Here is a 25,299-nt window from a genome sequence, read left to right on the forward strand (position 1 = left end):
GGGTACTGCCCTATATTTCCAGTGATACTGCCTTATATGTCAAGTGGTAATGCCATATAAATCAAGTGGTACTGCCGTATAAATCCAGTCCAATGGTACTGCTGTATAAATCCAGTGGTACTGCCATATAATTCCAGTGATACTGCCATATATCTCCAGCTGTACTGCCACATAAATCCTGTGGTAATACCACATAAATCCAGTGGTACTGCTGCAAAAATCCAGTCCAGTGATACTGCCATATTATTCCAGTGATACTGCTGTATATTTCCAGTGGTACTGCTGTATAAATCCAGTGATACTGCCATATATGTCCAGTGATACTGCCATATAATTCCAGTGAAACTGCAGTATATGTCAAGTGGAAATGTCAAAATAATCCAGTGGTACTGATGTATAAATCAAATCCAGTGGTACTGCCGTATATGTCCATTGATACTGCCATATATGTCAAGTGGTTCTGCTGTATAAATCCAGAGGTACATTTGTATAAATCCAGTACACTAATACTGCCGTGTAAATACAGTGATACTGCCGTATATGTCCAGTGGTACTGCCGTACAAATCCAGTGATACTGCCATATAAATAAAGTCCAGTGGTACTGCCATATAATTCCAGTAATACAGCAATATATGTCCAGTGGTACTGTCATATAATTCCAGTGGTATGGCCATATAAATCCAGTCCAGTGGTACTGCCGTATATGTTCAGTGATACTGACGTATATATGTCCAGTGTTACTGCCATATAATTAAAGTAATACTGCCATATATGTCCAGTGTTACTGCAGCATAAATCCAGTGATACTGCCGTATAAGTCCAGCACAGTGTATAAGTCCCGTGGTATGGCCATATAAATCCAGTCCAGTGGTAATGCTGTATAAGTACAGTGGTACTGACATATAATTTCAGTGATACTGCCATTTATATCCAGTGGTACTACCATATAAATCAAGTCTAAAGGTACTGCCGTATATATTTGCAGTGATACTGCATTTTATTTCTAGTGGTACTGCCGTATATGTTTATTGGAAATGCCGTATATGTCCAGTGGTACTGCTGTATAAATAAAGCCTAGTGATACTGCCATATAAGTCATTGATACTGCTGTATATGTTCTGTGGCTCTTCTGTAAAAGTCCAGTGATACTGCCATATAAATTCAGTCCAGTGGTACTGCAGTATGAATCCAGTGGTACTGCTGTATAAGTCCAATACAGTGGTACTGTCGTATATGTCCAGTGATACTGCTGTATATATCATGGGGTACTGCCCTATATTTCAAGTGATACTGCCTTATATGTCCGGTGGTAATGCCATATAAATCAAGTAGCACTACCTTATAAATCCAGTACAATGGTACTGCTGTATAAATCCAGTAGTACTGCCATATAATTCCAGAGATACTGCCGTATATCTCCAGTTGTACTGACACATAAATCTTGTGGTACTACCACATAAATCAAGTGGTACTGCTATATAAATCCAGTCCAGTGATACTGCCATATATGTCCAGTTGTACTGCCGTATAAGTCCAGTAATACTTCCGTATAAATCCTGTCCAGTAGTACTGCCATATAAATCCAATGAAAATTCAATGGTACTGCCATATTATTCCAGTGATACTGCTGTATATGTCTAGTGGTACTGCTGTATAAATCCAGTGATACTGCTGTATATGTTCAGTGGTACTGCTATATAAATCCAGTGGTACTTCCATATTATTCCAGTCGAGTGGTAATGCCGTATAAGTCCTGTGATGCTGCCATATTTTTCCAATGGTACTGCCATATAATTCTAGTGATACTGCCATATATGTCAAGTGGTACTGTCGTAAAAATCCAGTGGTACTGCCGTATAAATCCAGTCCAGTGGTACTACTGTATATGTCCATTGATACTGCCATATATATCTCCAGTTGTACTGCCACATAAATCTTGTGGTACTATCACATAAATCCAGTGGTACTGCTATATAAATCCTGTCCAGTGATACTGCCATATATGTCCAGTGGTACTGCCGTATAAATCCAGTGGTACTGCCTTTAAATCCAGTCCAGTGATTCTGCCTTACATTTCCAGTGAAACTGCCATATAGTTCCAGTGATACTGCTGTATAAATCTAGTCCAGTGGTACTGCCATATAAATAAAGTCCAGTGGTACTGCCATATAAGTCCAGTGGTACTGTCGTACAAATCCAGTCCAGTGGTAATGTCATATAAGTACATTGGTACTGCCATATAATTCCAGTGATACTGCCATATATGTCCATTGGTACTGCTGTAGAAAACCAGTGGTACAACTGTATAAATCCAGTCCAGTGGCACTGCTGTATATGTCCAGTGATACTGCCTTATATTTCTAGTGGTACTGCTGTATATGTCCAGTGGTATTGCCATATATGTCTATTGGTACTGCAATATAATTCCAGTGAATCTGCCGTATATGTTCAGTGGTACAGCCATATAAATCCAGTGATACTGCCTTATAAATACAGTCCAGTGATACTGTAATATAAATCCAGTGACACTGCCGTATATGTCCAGTGGTACATCCATATAAATCCAGTGATACTGCCATATAAATTCAGTCCAGTGAACTGCCGTATAAGTCCAGAGGTACTGATGTATAAATCCAGACCTTTGGTAAAGTCTAGTCCAGTGGTACTTTTGTATATGTCCAGTGATACTGCTGTATATATACAAGGGTACTACCCTATAGTTACAGTCATACTGCCTTATATGTCCAGTGGTAATGCCATATAAATCAAGTGGTACTGCCTTATAAATCAAATCCAATGGTACTGCTTTATAAATCAAGTGGTACTGCCATATAATTCCAGTGATACTGGCGTATATCTCTAGTTGTACTGCCACATAAATCCTGTGGTACTATGACATAAGTCCAGTGGTACTGCCATATAAATCCTGTCCAGTGATACTGCCATATTATTCCAATGATACTGCTGTATATGTCCAGTGGTGCTGCTGTATAAATCCAGTGATACTGTCATATAATTCCAGTGATACTGCCGTATATGTGTAGTGGTATTTCCATATTAACCCAGTCCATTGGTACTGCCGTATAAGTCCAGTGATATAGTCATATTTCTCCAGTGGTACTGCCATATAATTCTAGTGATACTGCCATATATGTCAAGTGGTACTGTCATAAAATCAAGTGGTACTGATGTATAAATCCAGTCCAGTGGTACTGTCGTATATGTCCATTGATACTGCCATATATCCAGTGGTACTGCTGTATAAATCCAGTGGTACTTTTGTATAAATCCAGTCCACTAATACTGCCGTGTAAGCACAGTGATACTGCCATATATGTCCAGTGGTACTGCCGTATAATTCCAGTGATACTGCCATATAAATACAGTCCATTGGTACTGCTGTATAAGTCCAGTGGTACTGCCATATAATTCCAGTAATACTGCCATATATGTGCAGTGGGACTGTCGTATAAATCCAGTGGTACTACCATATTAATCCAGTCCAGTGGTACTGCCGTATATGTTCAGTGATACTGTCATATATATGTCCGGTGTTACTGCCATATAATTAAAGTAATACTGCCATATATGTCCAGTGGTACTGTTGTATTAATCCATTGGTACTGCCATATAAATCCAGTCCAGTGATACTGCTGTATATGTGCAGTGGTACTGCCACATAGTTACAGTGATACTGCCATATATGTCCAGTGTAACTGTAGTATAAGTCTAGTGATACTGCCGTATAAATGCAGTCCAGTGTATAAGTACAGTGGTACTGCCATTTAAATCCAGTCCAGTGGTAATGCTGTATATGTACAGTGGTACTGTCATATCATTTCAGTGATACTGCCATTTATATCCAGTGGTACTGCCTTATAAATCCAGTGGTACTGCCGTATAAATCAAGTCCAGAGGTACTGCCGTATGTATGTGCAGTGATACTGCTTTATATTTCTAGTGGTACTGCCATATATGTTTAGTGGTACTGCCGTATATGTACAGTGGTACTGAAATATAATTACAGTGAATCTGCCATATATGTGCCATATAAATCCAGTGGTACTGCCGTATAAATACAGTCTAGTGATACCGCCATATAAATTCAGTGATACTGCCGTGTATGTCCAGTGGCTCTTCTGTATAAGTCCAGTGATACTGCCTTATAAATTCAGTCCAGTGGTACTGCCGTATGAGTCCAGTGGTACTGCAGTATAAATCCAGTCCAGTGGTTTTGCCATATAAGTCCAGTGCTACTGCCGTATAAATCCAGTCCAGGTACTGTCATATATATCCAGTGAAACTGCTGTATATGTCCAGTGGTACCACCATTTTAATCCAGTGATACTGCTGTATATGTTTCGTGGTATTGCTATATAATTGCAGTGGTATTGCAGTATATGTCCAGTAATAGTGTTGTATAAGTCCAGTGAGACTGCTGTATAAATCCAGTGCAGTAATGCTGCTGTATATGTCCAGTTATACTGCCGTATTTGTCCAGTGGTACTGCCATATAATTACAGTGATACTGCTGTATAAGTCCAGTGGTACTGCATTATAATTCCAGTGGTACTGCTGTATAAATCTAGTCCAGTGATTCTGCCGTATATGTCCAGTGGGACTGCCGTATATATCCAGTCTAGTGGTAGTTCCATAAAAGTGCAGTGGTACTGTCGTACAAATCTAGTGTAGTGTTACTGCTGTATAAGTCCAGTGGTACTTCCAAATAATTCCAGTGATACTGCTGTATATGTCCAGTGGTACTTCCATATAAATCCAGGGGTAATGCTGTATAAATCTAGTCCAATGATGCTGCCATATAAATCCAGTGATACTGACGTATATGTCCAGTAGTACTGCCGTATATATCCAGTCAAGTGGTACTGCCGAATAAGTCCTGGAATACCACTGTATATGTCAGTGGTACTGACTTATAAATCCAGTGGTACTTCCATATAAATCTAGTCCAGTGGTACTGCTTTATATATGTCCAGTGATTCTGCCGTATATGTCCAGTGGTACTACCATATAATCCCAGTGATACTGCTGTATAGGTCCAGTGGTACTGCCATATAAATCCAGTGGTAGTGCCCTATAAATCCAGTACAGTGGTACTGCCGTATATATCCAGGGATACTAACATATATATCCAGTGTTACTGCAATATAATTCCAGTGATACTGCCGTATATATCCAGTGGTACTACCGTAAAAATCTAGTCCAGTGGTACTGTCATATAAATCCAGTCCAGTTGTAATGCCATATAAGTACATTGGTACTGCCATATAATTCCAATGATACTGCCGTATATGTACAGTGGTACTGCCATATAAATCCAGTGGTACTACTGTATAAATCCAGTGCAGTGGTACTGCCATATATTTCTAGTGGTACTGCCTTATATGTCCAGTGGTACTGTTGTATAGGTCCAGTTATACTACCGTATATGTCCAGGGGTACTGCTATTTATTTTCAGTGATACTGCCATATATGTCCAGTGATACTGCCATATAAATCAAGTGGGACTGCCTTATAAATCCTGTCCAATGGTACTGCCGTATAAATCCAGTGGTACTGCCTTATAATACCTGTGATACAACCGTATATGTCCAGTTGTACTGCCATATAAATCCTGTGGTACTGCCACATAAATCCAGTGGTACTGACAAATATATCCAGTCCAGTGATACTGCTGTATATGTCCAGTGGTACTGCCATATAAGTTCAGTGATACTTTAATATAAATCCTGTCCAGTGGTTCTGCCGTATAAGTCCAGTCATACTGCCATATAAAACCAGTCCAGTGGTACTGGCATATAAGTCCTGTGGTACTGCCATATAATTTCAGTGATACTGCCTTATATGTCCAGTAGTACTTCCGTATAAATCCAGTGGTAATGCCGTATTAATCCAGTCCAGTGATACTGCCGCATATTTGCAGTGATACTGCAATATATGTCCAGTGGTAATGTCGTATAATTACAGTGATACTGCCGTAAATGTCCATTGGTCCTGCCATATAATTCCAGTGATACTGCCATATATGTCCAATGGCACTGCCATTTAAATCCAGTGGTACTGCCATATAAATCCATTCCAGTGGTATTGCCATATATGTTTAGTGATACTGCCATATTTGTCCAGTGGTACTGACATATAATTCTAGTGATTCTGCCGTATATGTCAAGTGGTACTGTCATATATATCCAGTGATACTGCCGTATAAATCCAGTCCATTGGTACTGCCGTATTTGTCCAGTGGTACTACCATATAATTCCAGTGATACTGTCATATATGTCCAGTGGTACTGCTGTATAAATCCAGTGGTATTTTTGTATAAATACAGTCCACTAATACTGCCAAATAAGTACAGTGATACTGCCATATATGCATAGTGGTACTGCCATATATGTCCAGTGATACTGTTATATAAATCCAATCCAGTGGCACTGCCGCATAAGTCCAGTGGTACTTCCATATAAGTCTAGTGTTACTGCTGTATATGTCCAGTGGTACTGCTGTATAAATCCAGTGGTATTGCCGTATAAATACAGTCCAGTGGTACTACCATATAATTCCAGTGATATTGCCGTATTTGTCCAGTGGTACTGCCACAAAAATCCAGTCCAGCGATACTGCCATATATCATTATATGTTCAGTGATACTGCCGTACATGTCCAATGGTACTGCCTTATAAATCCATTGATACTGCTGTATAAATCCAGTCCAGTGGTGCTGCTGAATAAGTCCAGTGGTGCTGCCATATAAAATCAGTCCAGTGGTACTGCCGTATAGACCAGTGATACTGCCATCTTTGTCCAGTGGTACTGCTATATAATTCTAGTGATACTGTCATATATGTCAAGTGGTACTGCCATATAAATCCAGTGGTACTGCTGTATAAATACAGTCCAGTGGTACTGCCATATATGTTTATTGATACTGCCATATTTGTCCTGTGGTACTGCCATATAATTCAAGTGATACTACCATATATGTCCAGTGGTACTGCAGTATAAATCCAGTGGTACTTTTGTATAAATCCAGTCCACTAATACTGCCACTAATATGTCCAGTGGTACTACAATATAATTCCAGTGAATCTGCCGTATATATCCAGTGGTACTGCCATATAAATACAGTCTAGTGCTACTGCCGTATATGTCCAGTGGCTCCTCTGTATTAGTCCAGAGATACTGCCATATAAATTCAGTCCAGTGGTACTGCCATATGAGTCCAGGGGATAATGCTTTATAAGTTAAATACAGTGGTACTGTCATATATGTCCAGTGATACTGCTGTATATATCCAGGGGTACTGCCATATATTTCCAGTGATACTGCCTTGTATGTCCAATGGTAATGCCATAAAAATTAAGTGGTACTGCCTTATAAATCCAGTTCAATGGTACTGCTGTATAAATACAGTAGTACTGCCATATAATTCCAGTGATACTGCCGTATATCTCCAGTTGTACTGTCGCATACATCTTGTGGTACTACCACATAAATCCAGTGGTACTGCTATATAAATCCAGTCCAGTGATACTGCCATATATGTCCAGTGGTACTGCCGTATAAGTCCAGTAATACTTCTGTATAAATCCTGTCCAGTGATACTGTCATATAAATCCAATGGTACTGTCATATTATTCCAGTGATACTGCCGTATATGTCCAGTGGTACTGCTGTATAAATCCAGTGATACTGTCATATATTTCTAGTGATACTGCCATATAATTCTAGTGATACTGCTGTATATGTTCAGTGGTACTGCCATATAAATCCAGTGGAACTTCCATATTAATCCAGTCCAGCGGTACTGTCGTATAAGTCCAGTGATATTGCCATATTTGTCCAGTGGTACTGCCATATAATTCTAGTGATACTGCCATATATGTCAAGTGGTACTGTCATAAAAATCCAGTGGTACAGCTGTATAAATCCAGTCCAGTGATACTGCCATTTATGTCCATTGATACTGCCATATATGTCCAGTAGTACTGCTGTATTAATAAAGTGGTACTTTTGTATAAATCCAGTCCACTAAAACTGCCGTGTAAGTACAGTGATACTGCCATATATGTCCAATGATACTGCCGTATAAATCCAGTGATACTGCCATATAAATACAGTCCAGTGGTAAGACTGTATAACTCCAGTGGTACTGCCATATAATTCCAGTAATACTGCCATATATGTCCAGTGGTACTATCGTATAATTCCAGTTGTACTGCCATATAAATCCAGTCCAGTGTTACTGCCGTATATGTTCAGTGATATTGACGTATATATGTCCAGTGTTACTGCCATATAATTAAAGTAATACTGCTATATATGTTCAGTGGTACTTTTGTTTTAATCCAGTGGTACTGCCATATAAATCCAGTCCAGTGATACTGCTGTATATGTGCAGTGGAACTGCCATATAGTTCCAGTGATACTGCCTTATATGTCCAGTGTTACTGCAGTATAAGTCCAGTGATACTGCTGTATAAATCCAGTCAAGTGGTAATGCTGTATAAGTCCAGTGGTACTGCCATATAAATCCAGTCCAGTGGTAATGACGTATAAGTACAGTGGTACTGCCATATAATTTCAGTGATACTGTCATATATATCCAGTGGTACTGCCATGTAAATCCAGTGGTACTGCCGTATAAAACAAGTCAAGTGGTACTGCCGTATATATGTGCAGTGATATCTGCTTTATATTTCTAGTAGAGATGTGCACCGGAAATTTTTCGGGTTTTGTGTTTTGGTTTTGGGTTCGGTTCCGTGGCTGTGTTTTGGGTTCGAACGCGTTTTGGCAAAACCTCACCGAATTTTTTTTGTCGGATTCGGGTGTGTTTTGGATTCGGGTGTTTTTTTTAAAAAAAACCTAAAAAACAGCTTAAATCATAGAATTTGGGGGTCATTTTGATCCCAAAGTATTATTAACCTCAATAACCATAATTTCCACTCATTTTCAGTCTATTCTGAACACCTCACACCTCACAATATTATTTTTAGTCCTAAAATTTGCACCGAGGTTGCTGGATGACTAAGCTCAGCGACCCAAGTGGCCGACACAAACACCTGGCCCATCTAGGAGTGGCACTGCAGTGTCACGCAGGATGGCCCTTCCAAAAAACACTCCCCAATCAGCACATGACGCAAAGAAAAAAAGAGGCGCAATGAGGTAGCTGTGTGACTAAGCTCAGCGACCCAAGTGGCCGACACAAACACCTGGCCCATCTAGGAGTGGCACTGCAGTGTCAGGCCGGATGGCCCTTCCAAAAAATACTCCCCAAACAGCACATGACGCAAAGAAGAAAAAAAAGAAGCGCAATGAGGTAGCTGTGTGACTAAGATAAGTGACCCTAGTGGCCGACACAAACACCTGGCCCATCTAGGAGTGGCACTGCAGTGTCACGCAGGATGGCCCTTCCAAAAAATACTCCCCAAACAGCACATGACGCAAAGAAGAAAAAAAAGAGGCGCAATGAGGTAGCTGTGTGACTAAGATAAGCGACCCTAGTGGCCGACACAAACACCTGGCCCATCTAGGAGTGGCACTGCAGTGTCACGCAGGATGGCCCTTCCAAAAAACACTCCCCAAACAGCACATGACGCAAAGAAAAATGAAAGAAAAAAGAGGTGCAAGATGGAGTTGTCCTTGGGCCCTCCCACCCACCCTTATGTTGTATAAACAGGACATGCACACTTTAACCAACCCATCATTTCAGTGACAGGGTCTGCCACACGACTGTGACTGAAATGACGGGTTGGTTTGGACCCCCACCAAAAAAGAAGCAATTAATCTCTCCTTGCACAAACTGGCTCTACAGAGGCAAGATGTCCACCTCATCATCATCCTCCGATTCATCACCGTGTACATCCCCCTCCTCACAGATTATCAATTCGTCCCCACTGGAATCCACCATCACAGCTCCCTGTGTACTTTGTGGAGGCAATTGCTGCTGGTGAATGTCTCCATGGAGGAATTGATTATAATTCATTTTAATGAACATCATCTTCTCCACATTTTCTGGAAGTAACCTCGTACGCCGATTGCTGACAAGGTGAGCGGCGGCACTAAACACTCTTTCGGAGTACACACTTGTGGGAGGGCAACTTAGGTAGAATAAAGCCAGTTTGTGCAAGGGCCTCCAAATTGCCTCTTTTTCCTGCCAGTATACGTACGGACTGTCTGATGTGCCTACTTGGATGCGGTCACTCATATAATCCTCCACCATTCTTTCAATGGTGAGAGAATCATATGCAGTGACAGTAGACGACATGTCCGTAATCGTTGGCAGGTCCTTCAGTCCGGACCAGATGTCAGCATCAGCAGTCGCTCCAGACTGCCCTGCATCACCGCCAGTGGGTGGGCTCGGAATTCTGAGCCTTTTCCTCGCACCCCCAGTTGCGGGAGAATGTGAAGGAGGAGATGTTGACAGGTCGCGTTCCGCTTGACTTGACAATTTTCTCACCAGCAGTTCTTTGAACCCCTGCAGACTTGTGTCTGCCGGAAAGAGAGATACAACGTAGGTTTTAAATCTAGGATCGAGCACGGTGGCCAAAATGTAGTGCTCTGATTTCAACAGATTGACCACCCGTGAATCCTTGTTAAGCGAATTAAGGGCTCCATCCACAAGTCCCACATGCCTAGCGGAATCGCTCAGTGTTAGCTCCTCCTTCAATGTCTCCAGCTTCTTCTGCAAAAGCCTGATGAGGGGAATGACCTGACTCAGGCTGGCAGTATCTGAACTGACTTCACGTGTGGCAAGTTCAAAAGGTTGCAGAACCTTGCACAACGTTGAAATCATTCTCCACTGCGCTTGAGACAGGTGCATTCCACCTCCTATATCGTGGTCAGTTTTATAGGCTTGAATGGCCTTTTATAACAAAGAAAAAACGGCTGCGCTGTGTGTCAGGAGATGATGTGTATAAAGAGAGCCGACATGTAAACAGTTATCAATATTTAATGCAATTCATATAATTATAAAACCAATAGATAAATATGTGTGAATCAATCACATGGAATAAAACACAACTCAAAAACTCAGGAGTAAAAACAACTCAGCAGGAGCGTTATATGCGGATTTAGGACCCAATTTTGGCAAGTGTCCGTTTTCCATGGGCTAAATAGCCATATCATCAGTTGGTTGCCAATAGATGGGCACAGAAAGTTCCAAATATACTGTGTGCTTGCAGAAGTTGGATATGATCGGTAGAGTGTATTTACCTCTCCAGTGGGCTGGGCGAGAGTCGGGCGTCCCCGACTAACCGTCCTGCAATGCCCACGTCCACACGGCGGCGGGGAGGAATGGAGATCTCTGGGAGGAGTAGCTGGCTGTAGAGACGTGATATCCAGCGATCGGTCTCAAAGTATTTTGCAGCCTGAGCAAGATTCAATCCTAGTCCGTGCAAGCAACAGCTGTAGCTACCTGAGCGAGGTGTGTGGAGGGCGGGGTCTGACGCGTTTCGTCACATACCATGTGACTTTTTCAAAGAATCTTGCTCAGGCTGCAAAATACTTTGAGACCGATCGCTGGATATCACGTCTCTACAGCCAGCTACTCCTCCCAGAGATCTCCATTCCTCCCCGCCGCCGTGTGGACGTGGGCATTGCAGGACGGTTAGTCGGGGACGCCCGACTCTCGCCCAGCCCACTGGAGAGGTAAATACACTCTACCGATCATATCCAACTTCTGCAAGCACACAGTATATTTGGAACTTTCTGTGCCCATCTATTGGCAACCAACTGATGATATGGCTATTTAGCCCATGGAAAACGGACACTTGCCAAAATTGGGTCCTAAATCCGCATATAACGCTCCTGCTGAGTTGTTTTTACTCCTGAGTTTTTGAGTTGTGTTTTATTCCATGTGATTGATTCACACATATTTATCTATTGGTTTTATAATTATATGAATTGCATTAAATATTGATAACTGTTTACATGTCGGCTCTCTTTATACACATCATCTCCTGACACACAGCGCAGCCGTTTTTTCTTTGTTATATTGTTCCTTTTGCACACTCCACATAGTGTTCTCGGCTTGCGCAGTTTCTCAGGAGGTGTACCTAATTAGGAATGTTTTAATTATTCATCTGCCATAATCTATAGGCGCTGTATAGCAGTTAAGTGTGTTGTCTTGAATGGCCTTTTGCTGCTCCTCCAACCTTTGAAGCATATAGAGGGTTGAATTCCACCTCGTTACCACTTCTTGCTTCAGATGATGGCAGGGCAGGTTCAGGCGTTTTTGGTGTTGCTCCAGTCTTCTGTACGTGGTGCCTGTACGCCGAAAGTGTCCCGCAATTCTTCTGGCCACCGACAGCATCTCTTGCACGCCCCTGTCGTTTTTTAAATAATTCTGCACCACCAAATTCAAGGTATGTGCAAAACATGGGACGTGCTGGAATTTGCCCAGATTTAATGCACACACAATATTGCTGGCGTTGTCCGATGCCACAAATCCACAGGAGAGTCCAATTGGGGTAAGCCATTCTGCGATGATCTTCCTCAGTTGCCGTAAGAGGTTTTCAGCTGTGTGTGTATTCTGGAAAGCGGTGATACAAAGCGTAGCCTGCCTAGGAAAGAGTTGGCGTTTGCGAGATGCTGCTACTGGTGCCGCCGCTGCTGTTCTTGCGGCGGGAGTCAATACATCTACCCAGTGGGCTGTCACAGTCATATAGTCCTGAGTCTGCCCTGCTCCACTTGTCCACATGTCCGTGGTTAAGTGGACATTGGGTACAACTGCATTTTTTAGGACACTGGTGAGTCTTTTTCTGAGGTCTGTGTACATTTTCGGTATCGCCTGCCTAGAGAAATGGAACCTAGATGGTATTTGGTACCGGGGACACAGTACCTCAAACAAGTCTATAGTTGGCTCTGCAGTAATGATGGATACCGGAACCACGTTTCTCACCGCCCAGGATGCCAAGGCCTCAGTTATCCGCTTTGCAGCAGGATGACTGCTGTGATATTTCATCTTCCTCGCAAAGGACTGTTGGACAGTCAATTGCTTGGTGGAAGTATTAAAAGTGGTCTTACGACTTCCCCTCTGGGATGACCATCGACTCCCAGCAGCAACAACAGCAGCGCCAGCAGCAGTAGGCGTTACACTCAAGGATGCATCGGAGGAATCCCAGGCAGGAGAGGACTCGTCAGAATTGCCAGTGACATGGCCTGCAGGACTATTGGCATACCTGGGGAAGGAGGAAATTGACACTGAGGGAGTTGGTGGGGTGGTTTGCGTGAGCTTGGTTACAAGAGGAAGGGATTTACTGGTCAGTGGACTGCTTCCGCTGTCGCCCAAAGTTTTTGAACTTATCACTGACTTATGATGAATGCGCTGCAGGTGACGTATAAGGGAGGATGTTCCGAGGTGGTTAACGTCCTTACCCCTACTTATTACAGCTTGACAAAGGCAACACACGGCTTGACACCTGTTGACCGCATTTCTGTTGAAATACTTCCACACCGAAGAGCTGATTTTTTTGGTATTTTCACCAGGCATGTCAATGGCCATATTCCTCCCACGGACAACAGGTGTCTCCCCGGGTGCCTGACGTAAACAAACCACCTCACCATCAGAATCCTCCTTGTCAATTTCCTCCCTAGCGCCAGCAACACCCATATCCTCCTCATCCTGGTGTACTTCAACACTGACATCTTCAATCTGACTATCAGGAACTGGACAGCGGGTGCTCCTTCCAGCACTTGCAGGGGGCGTGCAAATGGTGGAAGGTGCATGCTCTTCACGTCCAGTGTTGGGAAGGTCAGGCATCGCAACCGACACAATTGGACTCTCCTTGTGGATTTGTGATTTCGAAGAACGCACAGTTCTTTGCTGTGCTTTGCCAGCTTAAGTCTTTTCATTTTTCTAGCGAGAGGCTGAGTGCTTCCATCCTCATGTGAAGCTGAACCACTAGCCATGAACATAGGCCAGGGCCTCAGCCGTTCCTTGCCACTCCGTGTGGTAAATGGCATATTGGCAAGTTTACGCTTCTCCTCCGACGATTTTATTTTAGATTTTTGAGTCCTTTTTTTACTGATATTTTGTGTTTTGGATTTTACATGCTCTGTACTATGACATTGGGCATCGGCCTTGGCAGACGACTTTGATGGAATTTCATCGTCTCGGCCATGACTAGTGGCAGCAGCTTCAGCATGAGGTGGAAGTGGATCTTGATCTTTCCCTATTTTTGGAACCTCAACATTTTTGTTCTCCATATTTTAATAGGCACAACTAAAAGGCACCTCAGGTAAACAATGGAGATGGATGGATACTAGTATACTTATGGATGACGAGTGACTGACGACACAGAGGTAGCTACAGCCGTGGACTACCGTACTGCGTCTGCTAGTATAGAGATGATAATGATATAAAAAAAATATATATATCACTACTGCAGGTATATATAATATAATGACGGACCTGCTGGACACTGTCAGCAGACTCCTAAACTACTAGTATGAAGAAGATAGAAAAAAAAACCCCACCACAGGTAGGTATACAATTATGGACGAGCACTGACGACACAGAGGTAGCTACAGCCGTGGACTACCGTACTGCGTCTGCTAGTATAGAGATGATAATGATATAAAAAATATATATATATCACTACTGCAGGTATATATAATATAATGACGGACCTGCTGGACACTGTCAGCAGATTCCTAAACTACTAGTATGAAGAAGATAGAAAGAAAAAACCACCACAGGTAGGTATACAATTATGGACGAGCACTGACGACACAGAGGTAGCTACAGCCGTGGACTACCGTACTGCGTCTGCTAGTATAGAGATGATAATGATATAAAAAATATATATATATCACTACTGCAGGTATATATGATATAATGACGGACCTGCTGGACACTGTCAGCAGACTCCTAAACTACTAGTATGAAGAAGATAGAAAAAAAAAAACCCACCACAGGTAGGTATACAATTACGGACGAGCACTGACGACACAGAGGTAGCTACAGCCGTGGACTACCGTACTGCGTCTGCTAGTATAGAGATGATAATGATATAAAAAATATATATATATCACTACTGCAGGTATATATAATATAATGACGGACCTGCTGGACACTGTCAGCAGATTCCTAAACTACTAGTATGAAGAAGATAGAAAAAAAACCCCACCACAGGTAGGTATACAATTATGGACGAGCACTGACGACACAGAGGTAGCTACAGCCGTGGACTACCGTACTGCGTCTGCTAGTATAGAGATGATAATGATATAAAAAAAAATATATATCACTACTGCAGGTATATATAATATAATGACGGACCTGCTGGACACTGTCAGCAGACTCCTAAACTACTAGTATGAAGAAGATAGAAAAAAAAACCCCACCACAGGTAGGTATACAATTATGGACGAGCACTGACGACACAGAGGTAGCTACAGCCGTGGACTACCGTACTGCGTCTGCTAGTATAGAGATGATAATGATATAAAAAATATATATATATATCACTACTGCAGGTATATATAATATAATGACGGACCTGCTGGACACTGTCAGCAGATTCCTAAACTACTAGTATGAAGAAGATAGAAAGAAAAAACCACCACAGGTAGGTATACAATTATGGACGAGCACTGACGACACAGAGGTAGCTACAGCCGTGGACTACCGTACTGCGTCTGCTAGTATAGAGATGATAATGATATAAAAAATATATATATATCACTACTGCAGGTATATATAATATAATGACGGACCTGCTGGACACTGTCAGCAGACTCCTAAACTACTAGTATGAAGAAGATAGAAAAAAAAAACCCACCACAGGTAGGTATACAATTATGGACGAGCACTGACGACACAGAGGTAGCTACAGCCGTGGACTACCGTACTGCGTCTGCTAGTATAGAGATGATAATGATATAAAAAATATATATATATCACTACTGCAGGTATATATAATATAATGACGGACCTGCTGGACACTGTCAGCAGATTCCTAAACTACTAGTATGAAGAAGATAGAAAAAAAAAACCACCACAGGTAGGTATACAATTATGGACGAGCACTGACGACACAGAGGTAGCTACAGCCGTGGACTACCGTACTGCGTCTGCTAGTATAGAGATGATAATGATATAAAAAATATATATATATCACTACTGCAGGTATATATAATATAATGACGGACCTGCTGGACACTGTCAGCAGACTCCTAAACTACTAGTATGAAGAAGATAGAAAAAAAAAACCAACCACAGGTAGGTATACAATTATGGATGAGCACTGACGACACAGAGGTAGCTACAGCCGTGGACTACCGTACTGCGTCTGCTAGTATAGAGATGATAATGATATAAAAAATATATATATATCACTACTGCAGGTATATATAATATAATGACGGACCTGCTGGACACTGTCAGCAGACTCCTAAACTACTAGTATGAAGAAGATAGAAAAAAAAAAACCACCACAGGTAGGTATACAATTATGGACGAGCACTGACGACACAGAGGTAGCCACAGCCGTGGACTACCGTACTGCGTCTGCTAATATAGAGATGATAAAGATGATAGAGATGAACAAAAAAAATATAACACTACTGCAGGTAAATATTTATATAATATAATGAATGATGGACCTGCTGGACACTGTCAGCAGAATGCGTTTATAGAATAAAAAAAAAAACACCACAGGAGTGTTTAACTTTTTCAGGCAGACAATATACTGGTGGTCACTGGTCAGTCACACTGGCAGCAAAAGTGTGCACTTTACTCCTGCTATAACTGCACCCCAGTCTCCCCCACGATTCAGCTGTGTGAGCAGTGAGCACTCAGCACAGTCAGATATACATAGATGATATTATCATGCAGCACACTGAGGCTGAGCACAGATATGGTATGTGACTGTGTATCGTTTTTTTTCAGGCAGAGAACGGATTATATTAAATAATAAATAAAACTGGTGGTGGTCACTAGTAACTATCAGCAAAACTCTGCACTCTGAGTACTCCTAATGCTCCCCAACATTACTAAGTTAGTAGTAAATCAACTCAAGTGTCTCTATCTATTCTAACGGAGAGGACGCCAGCCACGTCCTCTCCCTATCAATCTCAATGCACGTGTGAAAATGGCGGCGACGCGCGGCTCCTTATATAGAATCTGAGTCTCGCGATAGAATACGAGCCTCGCGAGAATCCGACAGCGGGATGATGACGTTCGGGCGCGCTCGGGTTAACCGAGCAAGGCGGGGAGATCCGCGTCTGCCTCGGACCCGTGTAAAAAGGCTGAAGTTCGGGGGGGTTCGGATTCCGAGGAACCGAACCTGCTCATCTCTAATTTCTAGTGGTACTGCCTTATATGTCCAGTGGTACTGGCGTATATGTCCAGTGGTACTGCAATATAATTCCAGTGAATCTGCCGTATACATGTGCCGTATAAATACAGTGGTACTGCCGTATATATACAGTCTAGTGATACTTCCATATAAATTCTTTGATACTGCCTATATATGTCCAATGGCTCTTCTGTATAAGTTCAGTGATACTGCTGTTTAAATCAAGTCCAGTGGTAATGCTGTATAAGTCCAGTGGTTCTGCCATATAAATCCAGTCCAGTGATAATGCCATATAATTCCAGTGAATCTGCCATATATTTGCTGTATAAATCCAGTGGTACTGCCATAAAAAAATACAGTCTAGTGATACTGCCATATAAATTCAGTGATACTGCCGTGTATGTCCAGTGGCTCTTTTGTATAAGTCCAGTGATACTGCCGTATTAATTCAGTCCAGTTGTACTGCCGTATGAGTCCAGTGGTACTGCAGTATAAATCCAGTCCAGTGGCTTTGCCGTATAAGTCCAGTGCTACTGCCGTATAAATCCAGTCCATTGGTACTGTCGTATATGTCCAGTGATACTGCCATATTTGTCCAGTGGTACCGCCATTTAATTCCAGCGATACTGGCGTATATGTTTCGTGGTACTGCCATATAATTCCAGTGATATTGCAGTATATGTCCAGTAATAGTGTTGTATAAATCCAGTGAGACTGTTGTATAAATCCACTCCAGTAATACTGCCGTATATGTCCAGTTATACTGCCGTATTTGTCCAGGGGTACTGCCATATAATTACAGTGATACCTCTATATATTTCCAGTGGTACTGCAATATAACTCCAATGATACTGCCATATATGTCCAGTAGTACTGCCATATAATTCCAGTGATACTGCAGTATATGTCCAGTGGTACTGACATAGAAATCAAGTTTAGTGCCATATACATCTAGTCCATTTGGTACAGCCTTATATGTATAGTGTTACTGATGCATATGTCCAGTTTTTCTGCCATTTAATTCCAGTAATACTGCTGTATATGTCCAGAGAAACTGCTGTATAAATTCAGTGGTACTGCTATGGGTCCATGTTTATCTTGACCTTTAATAGGATTAACTGAGACTGGCCAATCAGAGTTAATCCCCTGCTGTAATGACTTAATCCCCTGCTGTATTGTTATCTGTATTAAATTGCAGCTGAGAACAATAGATGAAGGGTTAATGCTAATAAATCATGTTGTTCCTAGGCACAGAAAAGTTGTCAAGATAACCGTGGACCCATCTGTAGTTCCAGTAATACTGCCATATACTGTATGTCCAGTGGTACTGCCGTATAAATCCAGTGGTACTGCCTTTAAATCCAGTCCAGGGATTCTGCCGTATATTTCCACTGAAATTGCCATATAGTAGCAGTGATAAAGCCTTATATGTCCAGTGATACTGCTGTATGAATCCAGTCCAGTGGTACTGCCATATAAATAAAGTCCAGTGGTACTGCCATGTAAGTCCAGTGGTTTTGCCGTATAAATACAGTACAATAGTAATGTCATATAAGTACATTGGTGCTGACATATAATTCCAGTGATACTGCCATATATGTCCAGTGGTGCTGCTGTAGAAATCCAGTGGTACAACTGTATAATTCCAGTCCAGTGGTACTGCTGTATATGTCCAGTGATACTGCCTTATATTTCTAGTGGTACTGCCGTATATGTCCAGTGGTACTGCCGTATATGTCTAGTGGTACTGCAATATAATTCCAGTGAATCTGCCGTATATGTTCAGTGGTACAGCCATATAAATCCAGTGGTACTGCCGTATAAATACAGTCCAGTAATACTGCCATATAAATCCAGTGATACTGCTGTATATGTCCAATGGTACTTCTGTATAAATCCAGTGGTAATGCCATATAAATTTAGTTCAGTGAACTGCTGTATAAGTCCAGAGGTACTGCTGTATAAATCCAGTCCAGTGGTTTTGCCGTATAAGTCCAGTGCTACTGCCGTATAAATCAGGTACATTGGTACTGCCATATATGTCCAGTGATACTGCCGTATAAATCCAGTCCAGTGTATAAGTCCAGTGGTACTGCCATATAAATCCAGTCCAGTGGTAATGCTGTATAGGTACACTGGTAGTGCCCTATCATTTCAGTATTACTGCCATTCATATTCAGTAGTACTGCCGAATAAATCCAGTGGTACTACCGTATAAATCAAGTCCAGAGGTACTGCCATATATATGTGCAGTGATACTGCTTTATATTTCTAGTGGTACTGCCATATATGTTTAGTGGTACTGCCGTATATGTCCAGTGGTACTGCAATATAATTCCAGTGAATCTGCTGTATATGTGCCATATAAATCCAGTGGTACTGCCGTATAAATACAGTCCAGTAATACTGCCATATAAATCCAGTGATACTGCTGTATATGTCCAATGGTACTTCTGTATAAATCCAGTGGTAATGCCATATAAATTTAGTTCAGTGAACTGCTGAGGTACTGATGTATAAATACAGTCCTGTGGTAAAGCTGTAAAAGTCTAGTCAAGTGGTACTTTTGTATATGTCCAGTGATACTGCTGTATATATCCAGGGGTACTGCCCTATATTTACAGTGATACTGCCTTATATGTCCAGTGTAATGCCATATAAATCAAGTGGTACTGCATTATAAATCAGTCCAATGGTGCTCCTGTATAAATCCAGTGGTACTGCCATATAATTCCAGTGATACTGCCGTATATCTCCAGTTGTACTGTCGCATAAATCTTGTGGTACTACCAAATAAATCAAGTGGTACTGCTATATAAATTCAATCCAGTGATACTGCCATATATGTCCAGTGGTATTGACGTTTAAGTCCAGTAATACTTCCGTATAAATCCTGTCCAGTGGTACTGCCATATAAATCCAATGGTACTGCCATATTATTCCAGTGATACTGCTGTATATGTCCAGTGGTACTGCTGTATTAATCCAGTGATACTGCCATATATGTCCAGTGGTACTGCCATATAGTTCCAGTGATACTGCTGTATATGTTCAGTGGTACTGCCATATAAATCCAGTGGTACTTCCATTTCAATCCAGTCCAATGGTACCAGTAATACTGGTATAAGTCCAGTGATACTGCCATATTTGTCCAGTGGTACTGTCATATAATTCTAGTGATACTGCCATATATGTCAAGTGGTACTGTCATAAAAATCAAGTGGTACTGCCGTATAAATCCAGTCCAGTGGTACTGCCGTATATGTCCATTGATACTGTCATATATGTCCAGTGGTACTGCTGTATAAATAAAGTGGTACTTTTGTATAAATCCAGTCCACTAATACTGCCATGTAAGTACAGTGATACTGCCGTATATGTTCAATGGTATTGCCGTATAAATCCAGTGATACTGCCATATAAATACAGTCCAATGGTAATGTTATATAAGTCCAGTGGTACTGCCATATAATTCCAGTAATACTGCCATATATGTCCAGTGGTACTGTCGTATAATTCCAGTGGTACTGCCATATAAATCCAGTCCAGTGGTACTGTCGTATATGTTCAGTGATACTGACGTTTATATGTCCAGTGTTACTGCATATAATTAAAGTAATACTGCCATATATGTCCAGTTTTACTGCAGTATAAGTCCAGTGAAAATGGCGTATAAATACAGTCAAGTGGTAATGCTGTTTAAGTCCAGTGGTACTGCCATATAAATCCAGTCCAGTGGTAATTACTTATAAGTACAGTGGTAATGCCATATAATTTCATTGATACTGCCATATATATCCAGTGGTACTGCCATGTAAATCCAGTGGTACTGCCGTATAAATCAAGTCCAGTGTATATATGTGCAGTGATACTGCTTTATATTTCTAGTGGTATTGCCTTATATGTCCAGTGGTACTGGCGTATATGTCCAGTGGTACTGCAATGTAATTCCAGTGAATCTGCCATATATATATGTGCTGTATAAATCCAGTGGTATTGACGTATAAATACAGTCTAGTGATACTTCCATATAAATTAAGTGATACAATCGTATAATTTCAGTCCAGTAGTACTGCTGTATGAGTCCAGTAGTACTGCTGTATAAATCCAGTCCAGTGGTTTTGTCGTATAAGTCCAGTGCTACTGCTGTATAAATCCAGTACATTGGTACTGCCATATATGTCCAGTGATACTGCTGTATAAATCCAGTCCAGTGTATAAGTACAGTGGTACTTCCATATAAATCCAGTCCAGTGGTAATGCTGTATAGGTACAGTGGTACTGCCCTATCATTTCGGTGATACTGCCATTTATATCCAGTAGTACTGCCGTATAAATCCAGTGGTACTGCCGTATAAATCAAGTCCAGAGGTACTGCCATATATATGTGCAGTGATACTGCTTTATATTTCTAGTGGTACTGCCCTATATGTTTAGTGGTACTGCCGTATATGTCCAGTGGTACTGCAATATAATTCCAGTGAATCTGCTGTATATGTGCCGTATAAATCCAGTGGTACTGCCGTATAAATACAGTCCAGTGATACTGCCATATAAATTCAGTGATACTGCCGTATATGTCCAGTGGGTCTTCTGTATAAGTCCAGTGATACTGCTGTATAAATTCAGTCCAGTGGTTCTGCCGTATGAGTCCAGAAGTACTGCTGTATAAGTCCAGTCCAGTAGTACTGTCAAATATATGTCTAGTGAAACTGCTGTATATATCCTGGGGTACTGTGCTATATTTCCAGTGATACTGCCTTATATGTCCAGTGGTAATGCCATATAAATCAAGTGGTACTGCCTTATAAATCCAGTACAATGGTACTGCTGTATAAATCCAGTAGTACTGCCATATAATTCCAGTGGTACTGCCATATATCTCCAGTTGTACTGTCGCATAAATCTTGTGGTACTACCACATAAATCAAGTGGTACTGCTATATAAATCCAGTCCAGTGATACTGCCATATATGTCCAGTGGTACTGCAGTATAAGTCCAGTAATACTTCCGTATAAATCCTGTCCAGTGGTACTGCCATATAAATCCAATGGTAATGCCATATTATTCCAGTAATACTGCCGTATATGTCCATTGGTACTGCTGTATTAATCCAGTGATACTGCCATATATGTCCAGTGGTACTGCCATATAGTTCCAGTGATACTGCTGTATATGTTCAGTGGTACTGCCATATAAATCCAGTGGTACTTCCATTTCAATCCAGTCCAATGGTACCAGTAATACTGGTATAAGTCCAGTGATACTGTCATATTTGTCCAGTGATTCTGTCATATAATTCTAGTGATACTGCCATATATGTCAAGTGGTACTGTCATAAAAATCAAGTGGTACTGCCGTATAAATCCAGTCCAGTGGTACTGCCGTATATGTCCATTGATACTGTCATATATGTCCAGTGGTACTGCTGTATAAATAAAGTGGTACTTTTGTATAAATCCAGTCCACTAATACTGCCATGTAAGTACAGTGATACTGCCGTATATGTTCAATGGTATTGCCGTATAAATCCAGTGATACTGCCATATAAATACAGTCCAATGGTAATGTTGTATAAGTCCAGTGGTACTGCCATATATGTCCAGTGGTACTGTCGTATAATTCCAGTGGTACTGCCATATAAATCCAGTCCAGTGGTACTGTCGTATATGTTCAGTGATACTGACGTTTATGTGTCCAGTGTTACTGCATATAATTAAAGTAATACTGCCATATATGTCCAGTTTTACTGCAGTATAAGTCCAGTGGTACTGCCATAAAAATCCAGTCCAGTGGTAATGCTGTATAAGTCCAGTGGTACTGCCATATAAATCCAGTCCAGTGGCAATGACATATAAGTACAGTGGTAATGCCATATAAATTCAGTGATACTGCCATATATATCCAGTGGTACTGCCATGTAAATCCAGTGGTACTGCTGTATAAATCAAGTCCAGGGGTACTGCTGTATATATGTGCAGTGATACTGCTTTATATTTCTAGTGGTATTGCCTTATATGTCCAGTGGTACTGGCGTATATGTCCAGTGGTACTGCAATGTAATTCCAGTGAATCTGCCATATATATGTGTGCTGTATAAATCCAGTGGTACTGCCGTATAAATACAGTCTAGTGATACTTCCATATAAATTCAGTGATACTGCCGTATATATGTCCAATGGCTTTCTGTATAAGTCCAGTGATACAATTGTATAAATTCAGTCCAGTAGTACTGCTGTATGAGTCCAGTGGTACTGCTGTATAAATCCAGTCCAGTGGTTTTGCCGTATAAGTCCAGTGCTACTGCCGTATAAATCAGGTACATTGGTACTGCCATATATGTCCAGTGATACTGCCGTATAAATCCAGTCCAGTGTATAAGTCCAGTGGTACTGCCATATAAATCCAGTCCAGTGGTAATGCTGTATAGGTACAGTGGTACTGCCCTATCATTTCAGTGATACTGCCATTCATATTCAGTAGTACTGCCGAATAAATCCAGTGGTACTACCGTATAAATCAAGTCCAGAGGTACTGCCATATATATGTGCAGTGATACTGATTTATATTTCTAGTGGTACTGCCATATATGTTTAGTGGTACTGCCGTATATGTCCAGTGGTACTGCAATATAATTCCAGTGAATCTGCTGTATATGTGCCCTTCCAAAAAATACTCCCCAAACAGCACATGACGCAAAGAAGAAAAAAAAGAGGCGCAATGAGGTAGCTGTGTGACTAAGATAAGCGACCCTAGTGGCCGACACAAACACCTGGCCCATCTAGGAGTGGCACTGCAGTGTCACGCAGGATGGCCCTTCCAAAAAACACTCCCCAAACAGCACATGACGCAAAGAAAAATGAAAGAAAAAAGAGGTGCAAGATGGAATTGTCCTTGGGCCCTCCCACCCACCCTTATGTTGTATAAACAGGACATGCACACTTTAACCAACCCATCATTTCAGTGACAGGGTCTGCCACACGACTGTGACTGAAATGACGGGTTGGTTTGGACCCCCACCAAAAAAGAAGCAATTAATCTCTCCTTGCACAAACTGGCTCTACAGAGGCAAGATGTCCACCTCATCATCATCCTCCGATTCATCACCGTGTACATCCCCCTCCTCACAGATTATCAATTCGTCCCCACTGGAATCCACCATCACAGCTCCCTGTGTACTTTGTGGAGGCAATTGCTGCTGGTGAATGTCTCCATGGAGGAATTGATTATAATTTATTTTAATGAACATCATCTTCTCCACATTTTCTGGAAGTAACCTCGTACGCCGATTGCTGACAAGGTGAGCGGTGGCACTAAACACTCTTTCGGAGTACACACTTGTGGGAGGGCAAATAAGGTAGAATAAAGCCAGTTTGTGCAAGGGCCTCCAAATTGCCTCTTTTTCCTGCCAGTATACGTACAGACTGTCTGACGTGCCTACTTGGATGCGGTCACTCATATAATCCTTCACCATTCTTTCAATGGTGAGAGAATCATATGCAGTGACAGTAGACGACATGTCCGTAATCGTTGGCAGGTCCTTCAGTCCGGACCAGATGTCAGCATCAGCAGTCGCTCCAGACTGCCCTGCATCACCGCCAGCGGGTGGGCTCGGAATTCTGAGCCTTTTCCTCGCACCCCCAGTTGCGGGAGAATGTGAAGGAGGAGATGTTGACAGGTCGCGTTCCGCTTGACTTGACAATTTTCTCACCAGCAGTTCTTTGAACCCCTGCAGACTTGTGTCTGCCGGAAAGAGAGATACAACGTAGGTTTTAAATCTAGGATCGAGCACGGTGGCCAAAATGTAATGCTCTGATTTCAACAGATTGACCACCCGTGAATCCTTGTTAAGCGAATTAAGGGCTCCATCCACAAGTCCCACATGCCTAGCGGAATCGCTCAGTGTTAGCTCCTCCTTCAATGTCTCCAGCTTCTTCTGCAAAAGCCTGATGAGGGGAATGACCTGACTCAGGCTGGC

The sequence above is a fragment of the Pseudophryne corroboree genome, chromosome 5 (assembly GCF_028390025.1).
Source record: "Pseudophryne corroboree isolate aPseCor3 chromosome 5, aPseCor3.hap2, whole genome shotgun sequence".
NCBI classification, from domain to species: Eukaryota; Metazoa; Chordata; class Amphibia; order Anura; family Myobatrachidae; genus Pseudophryne; species Pseudophryne corroboree.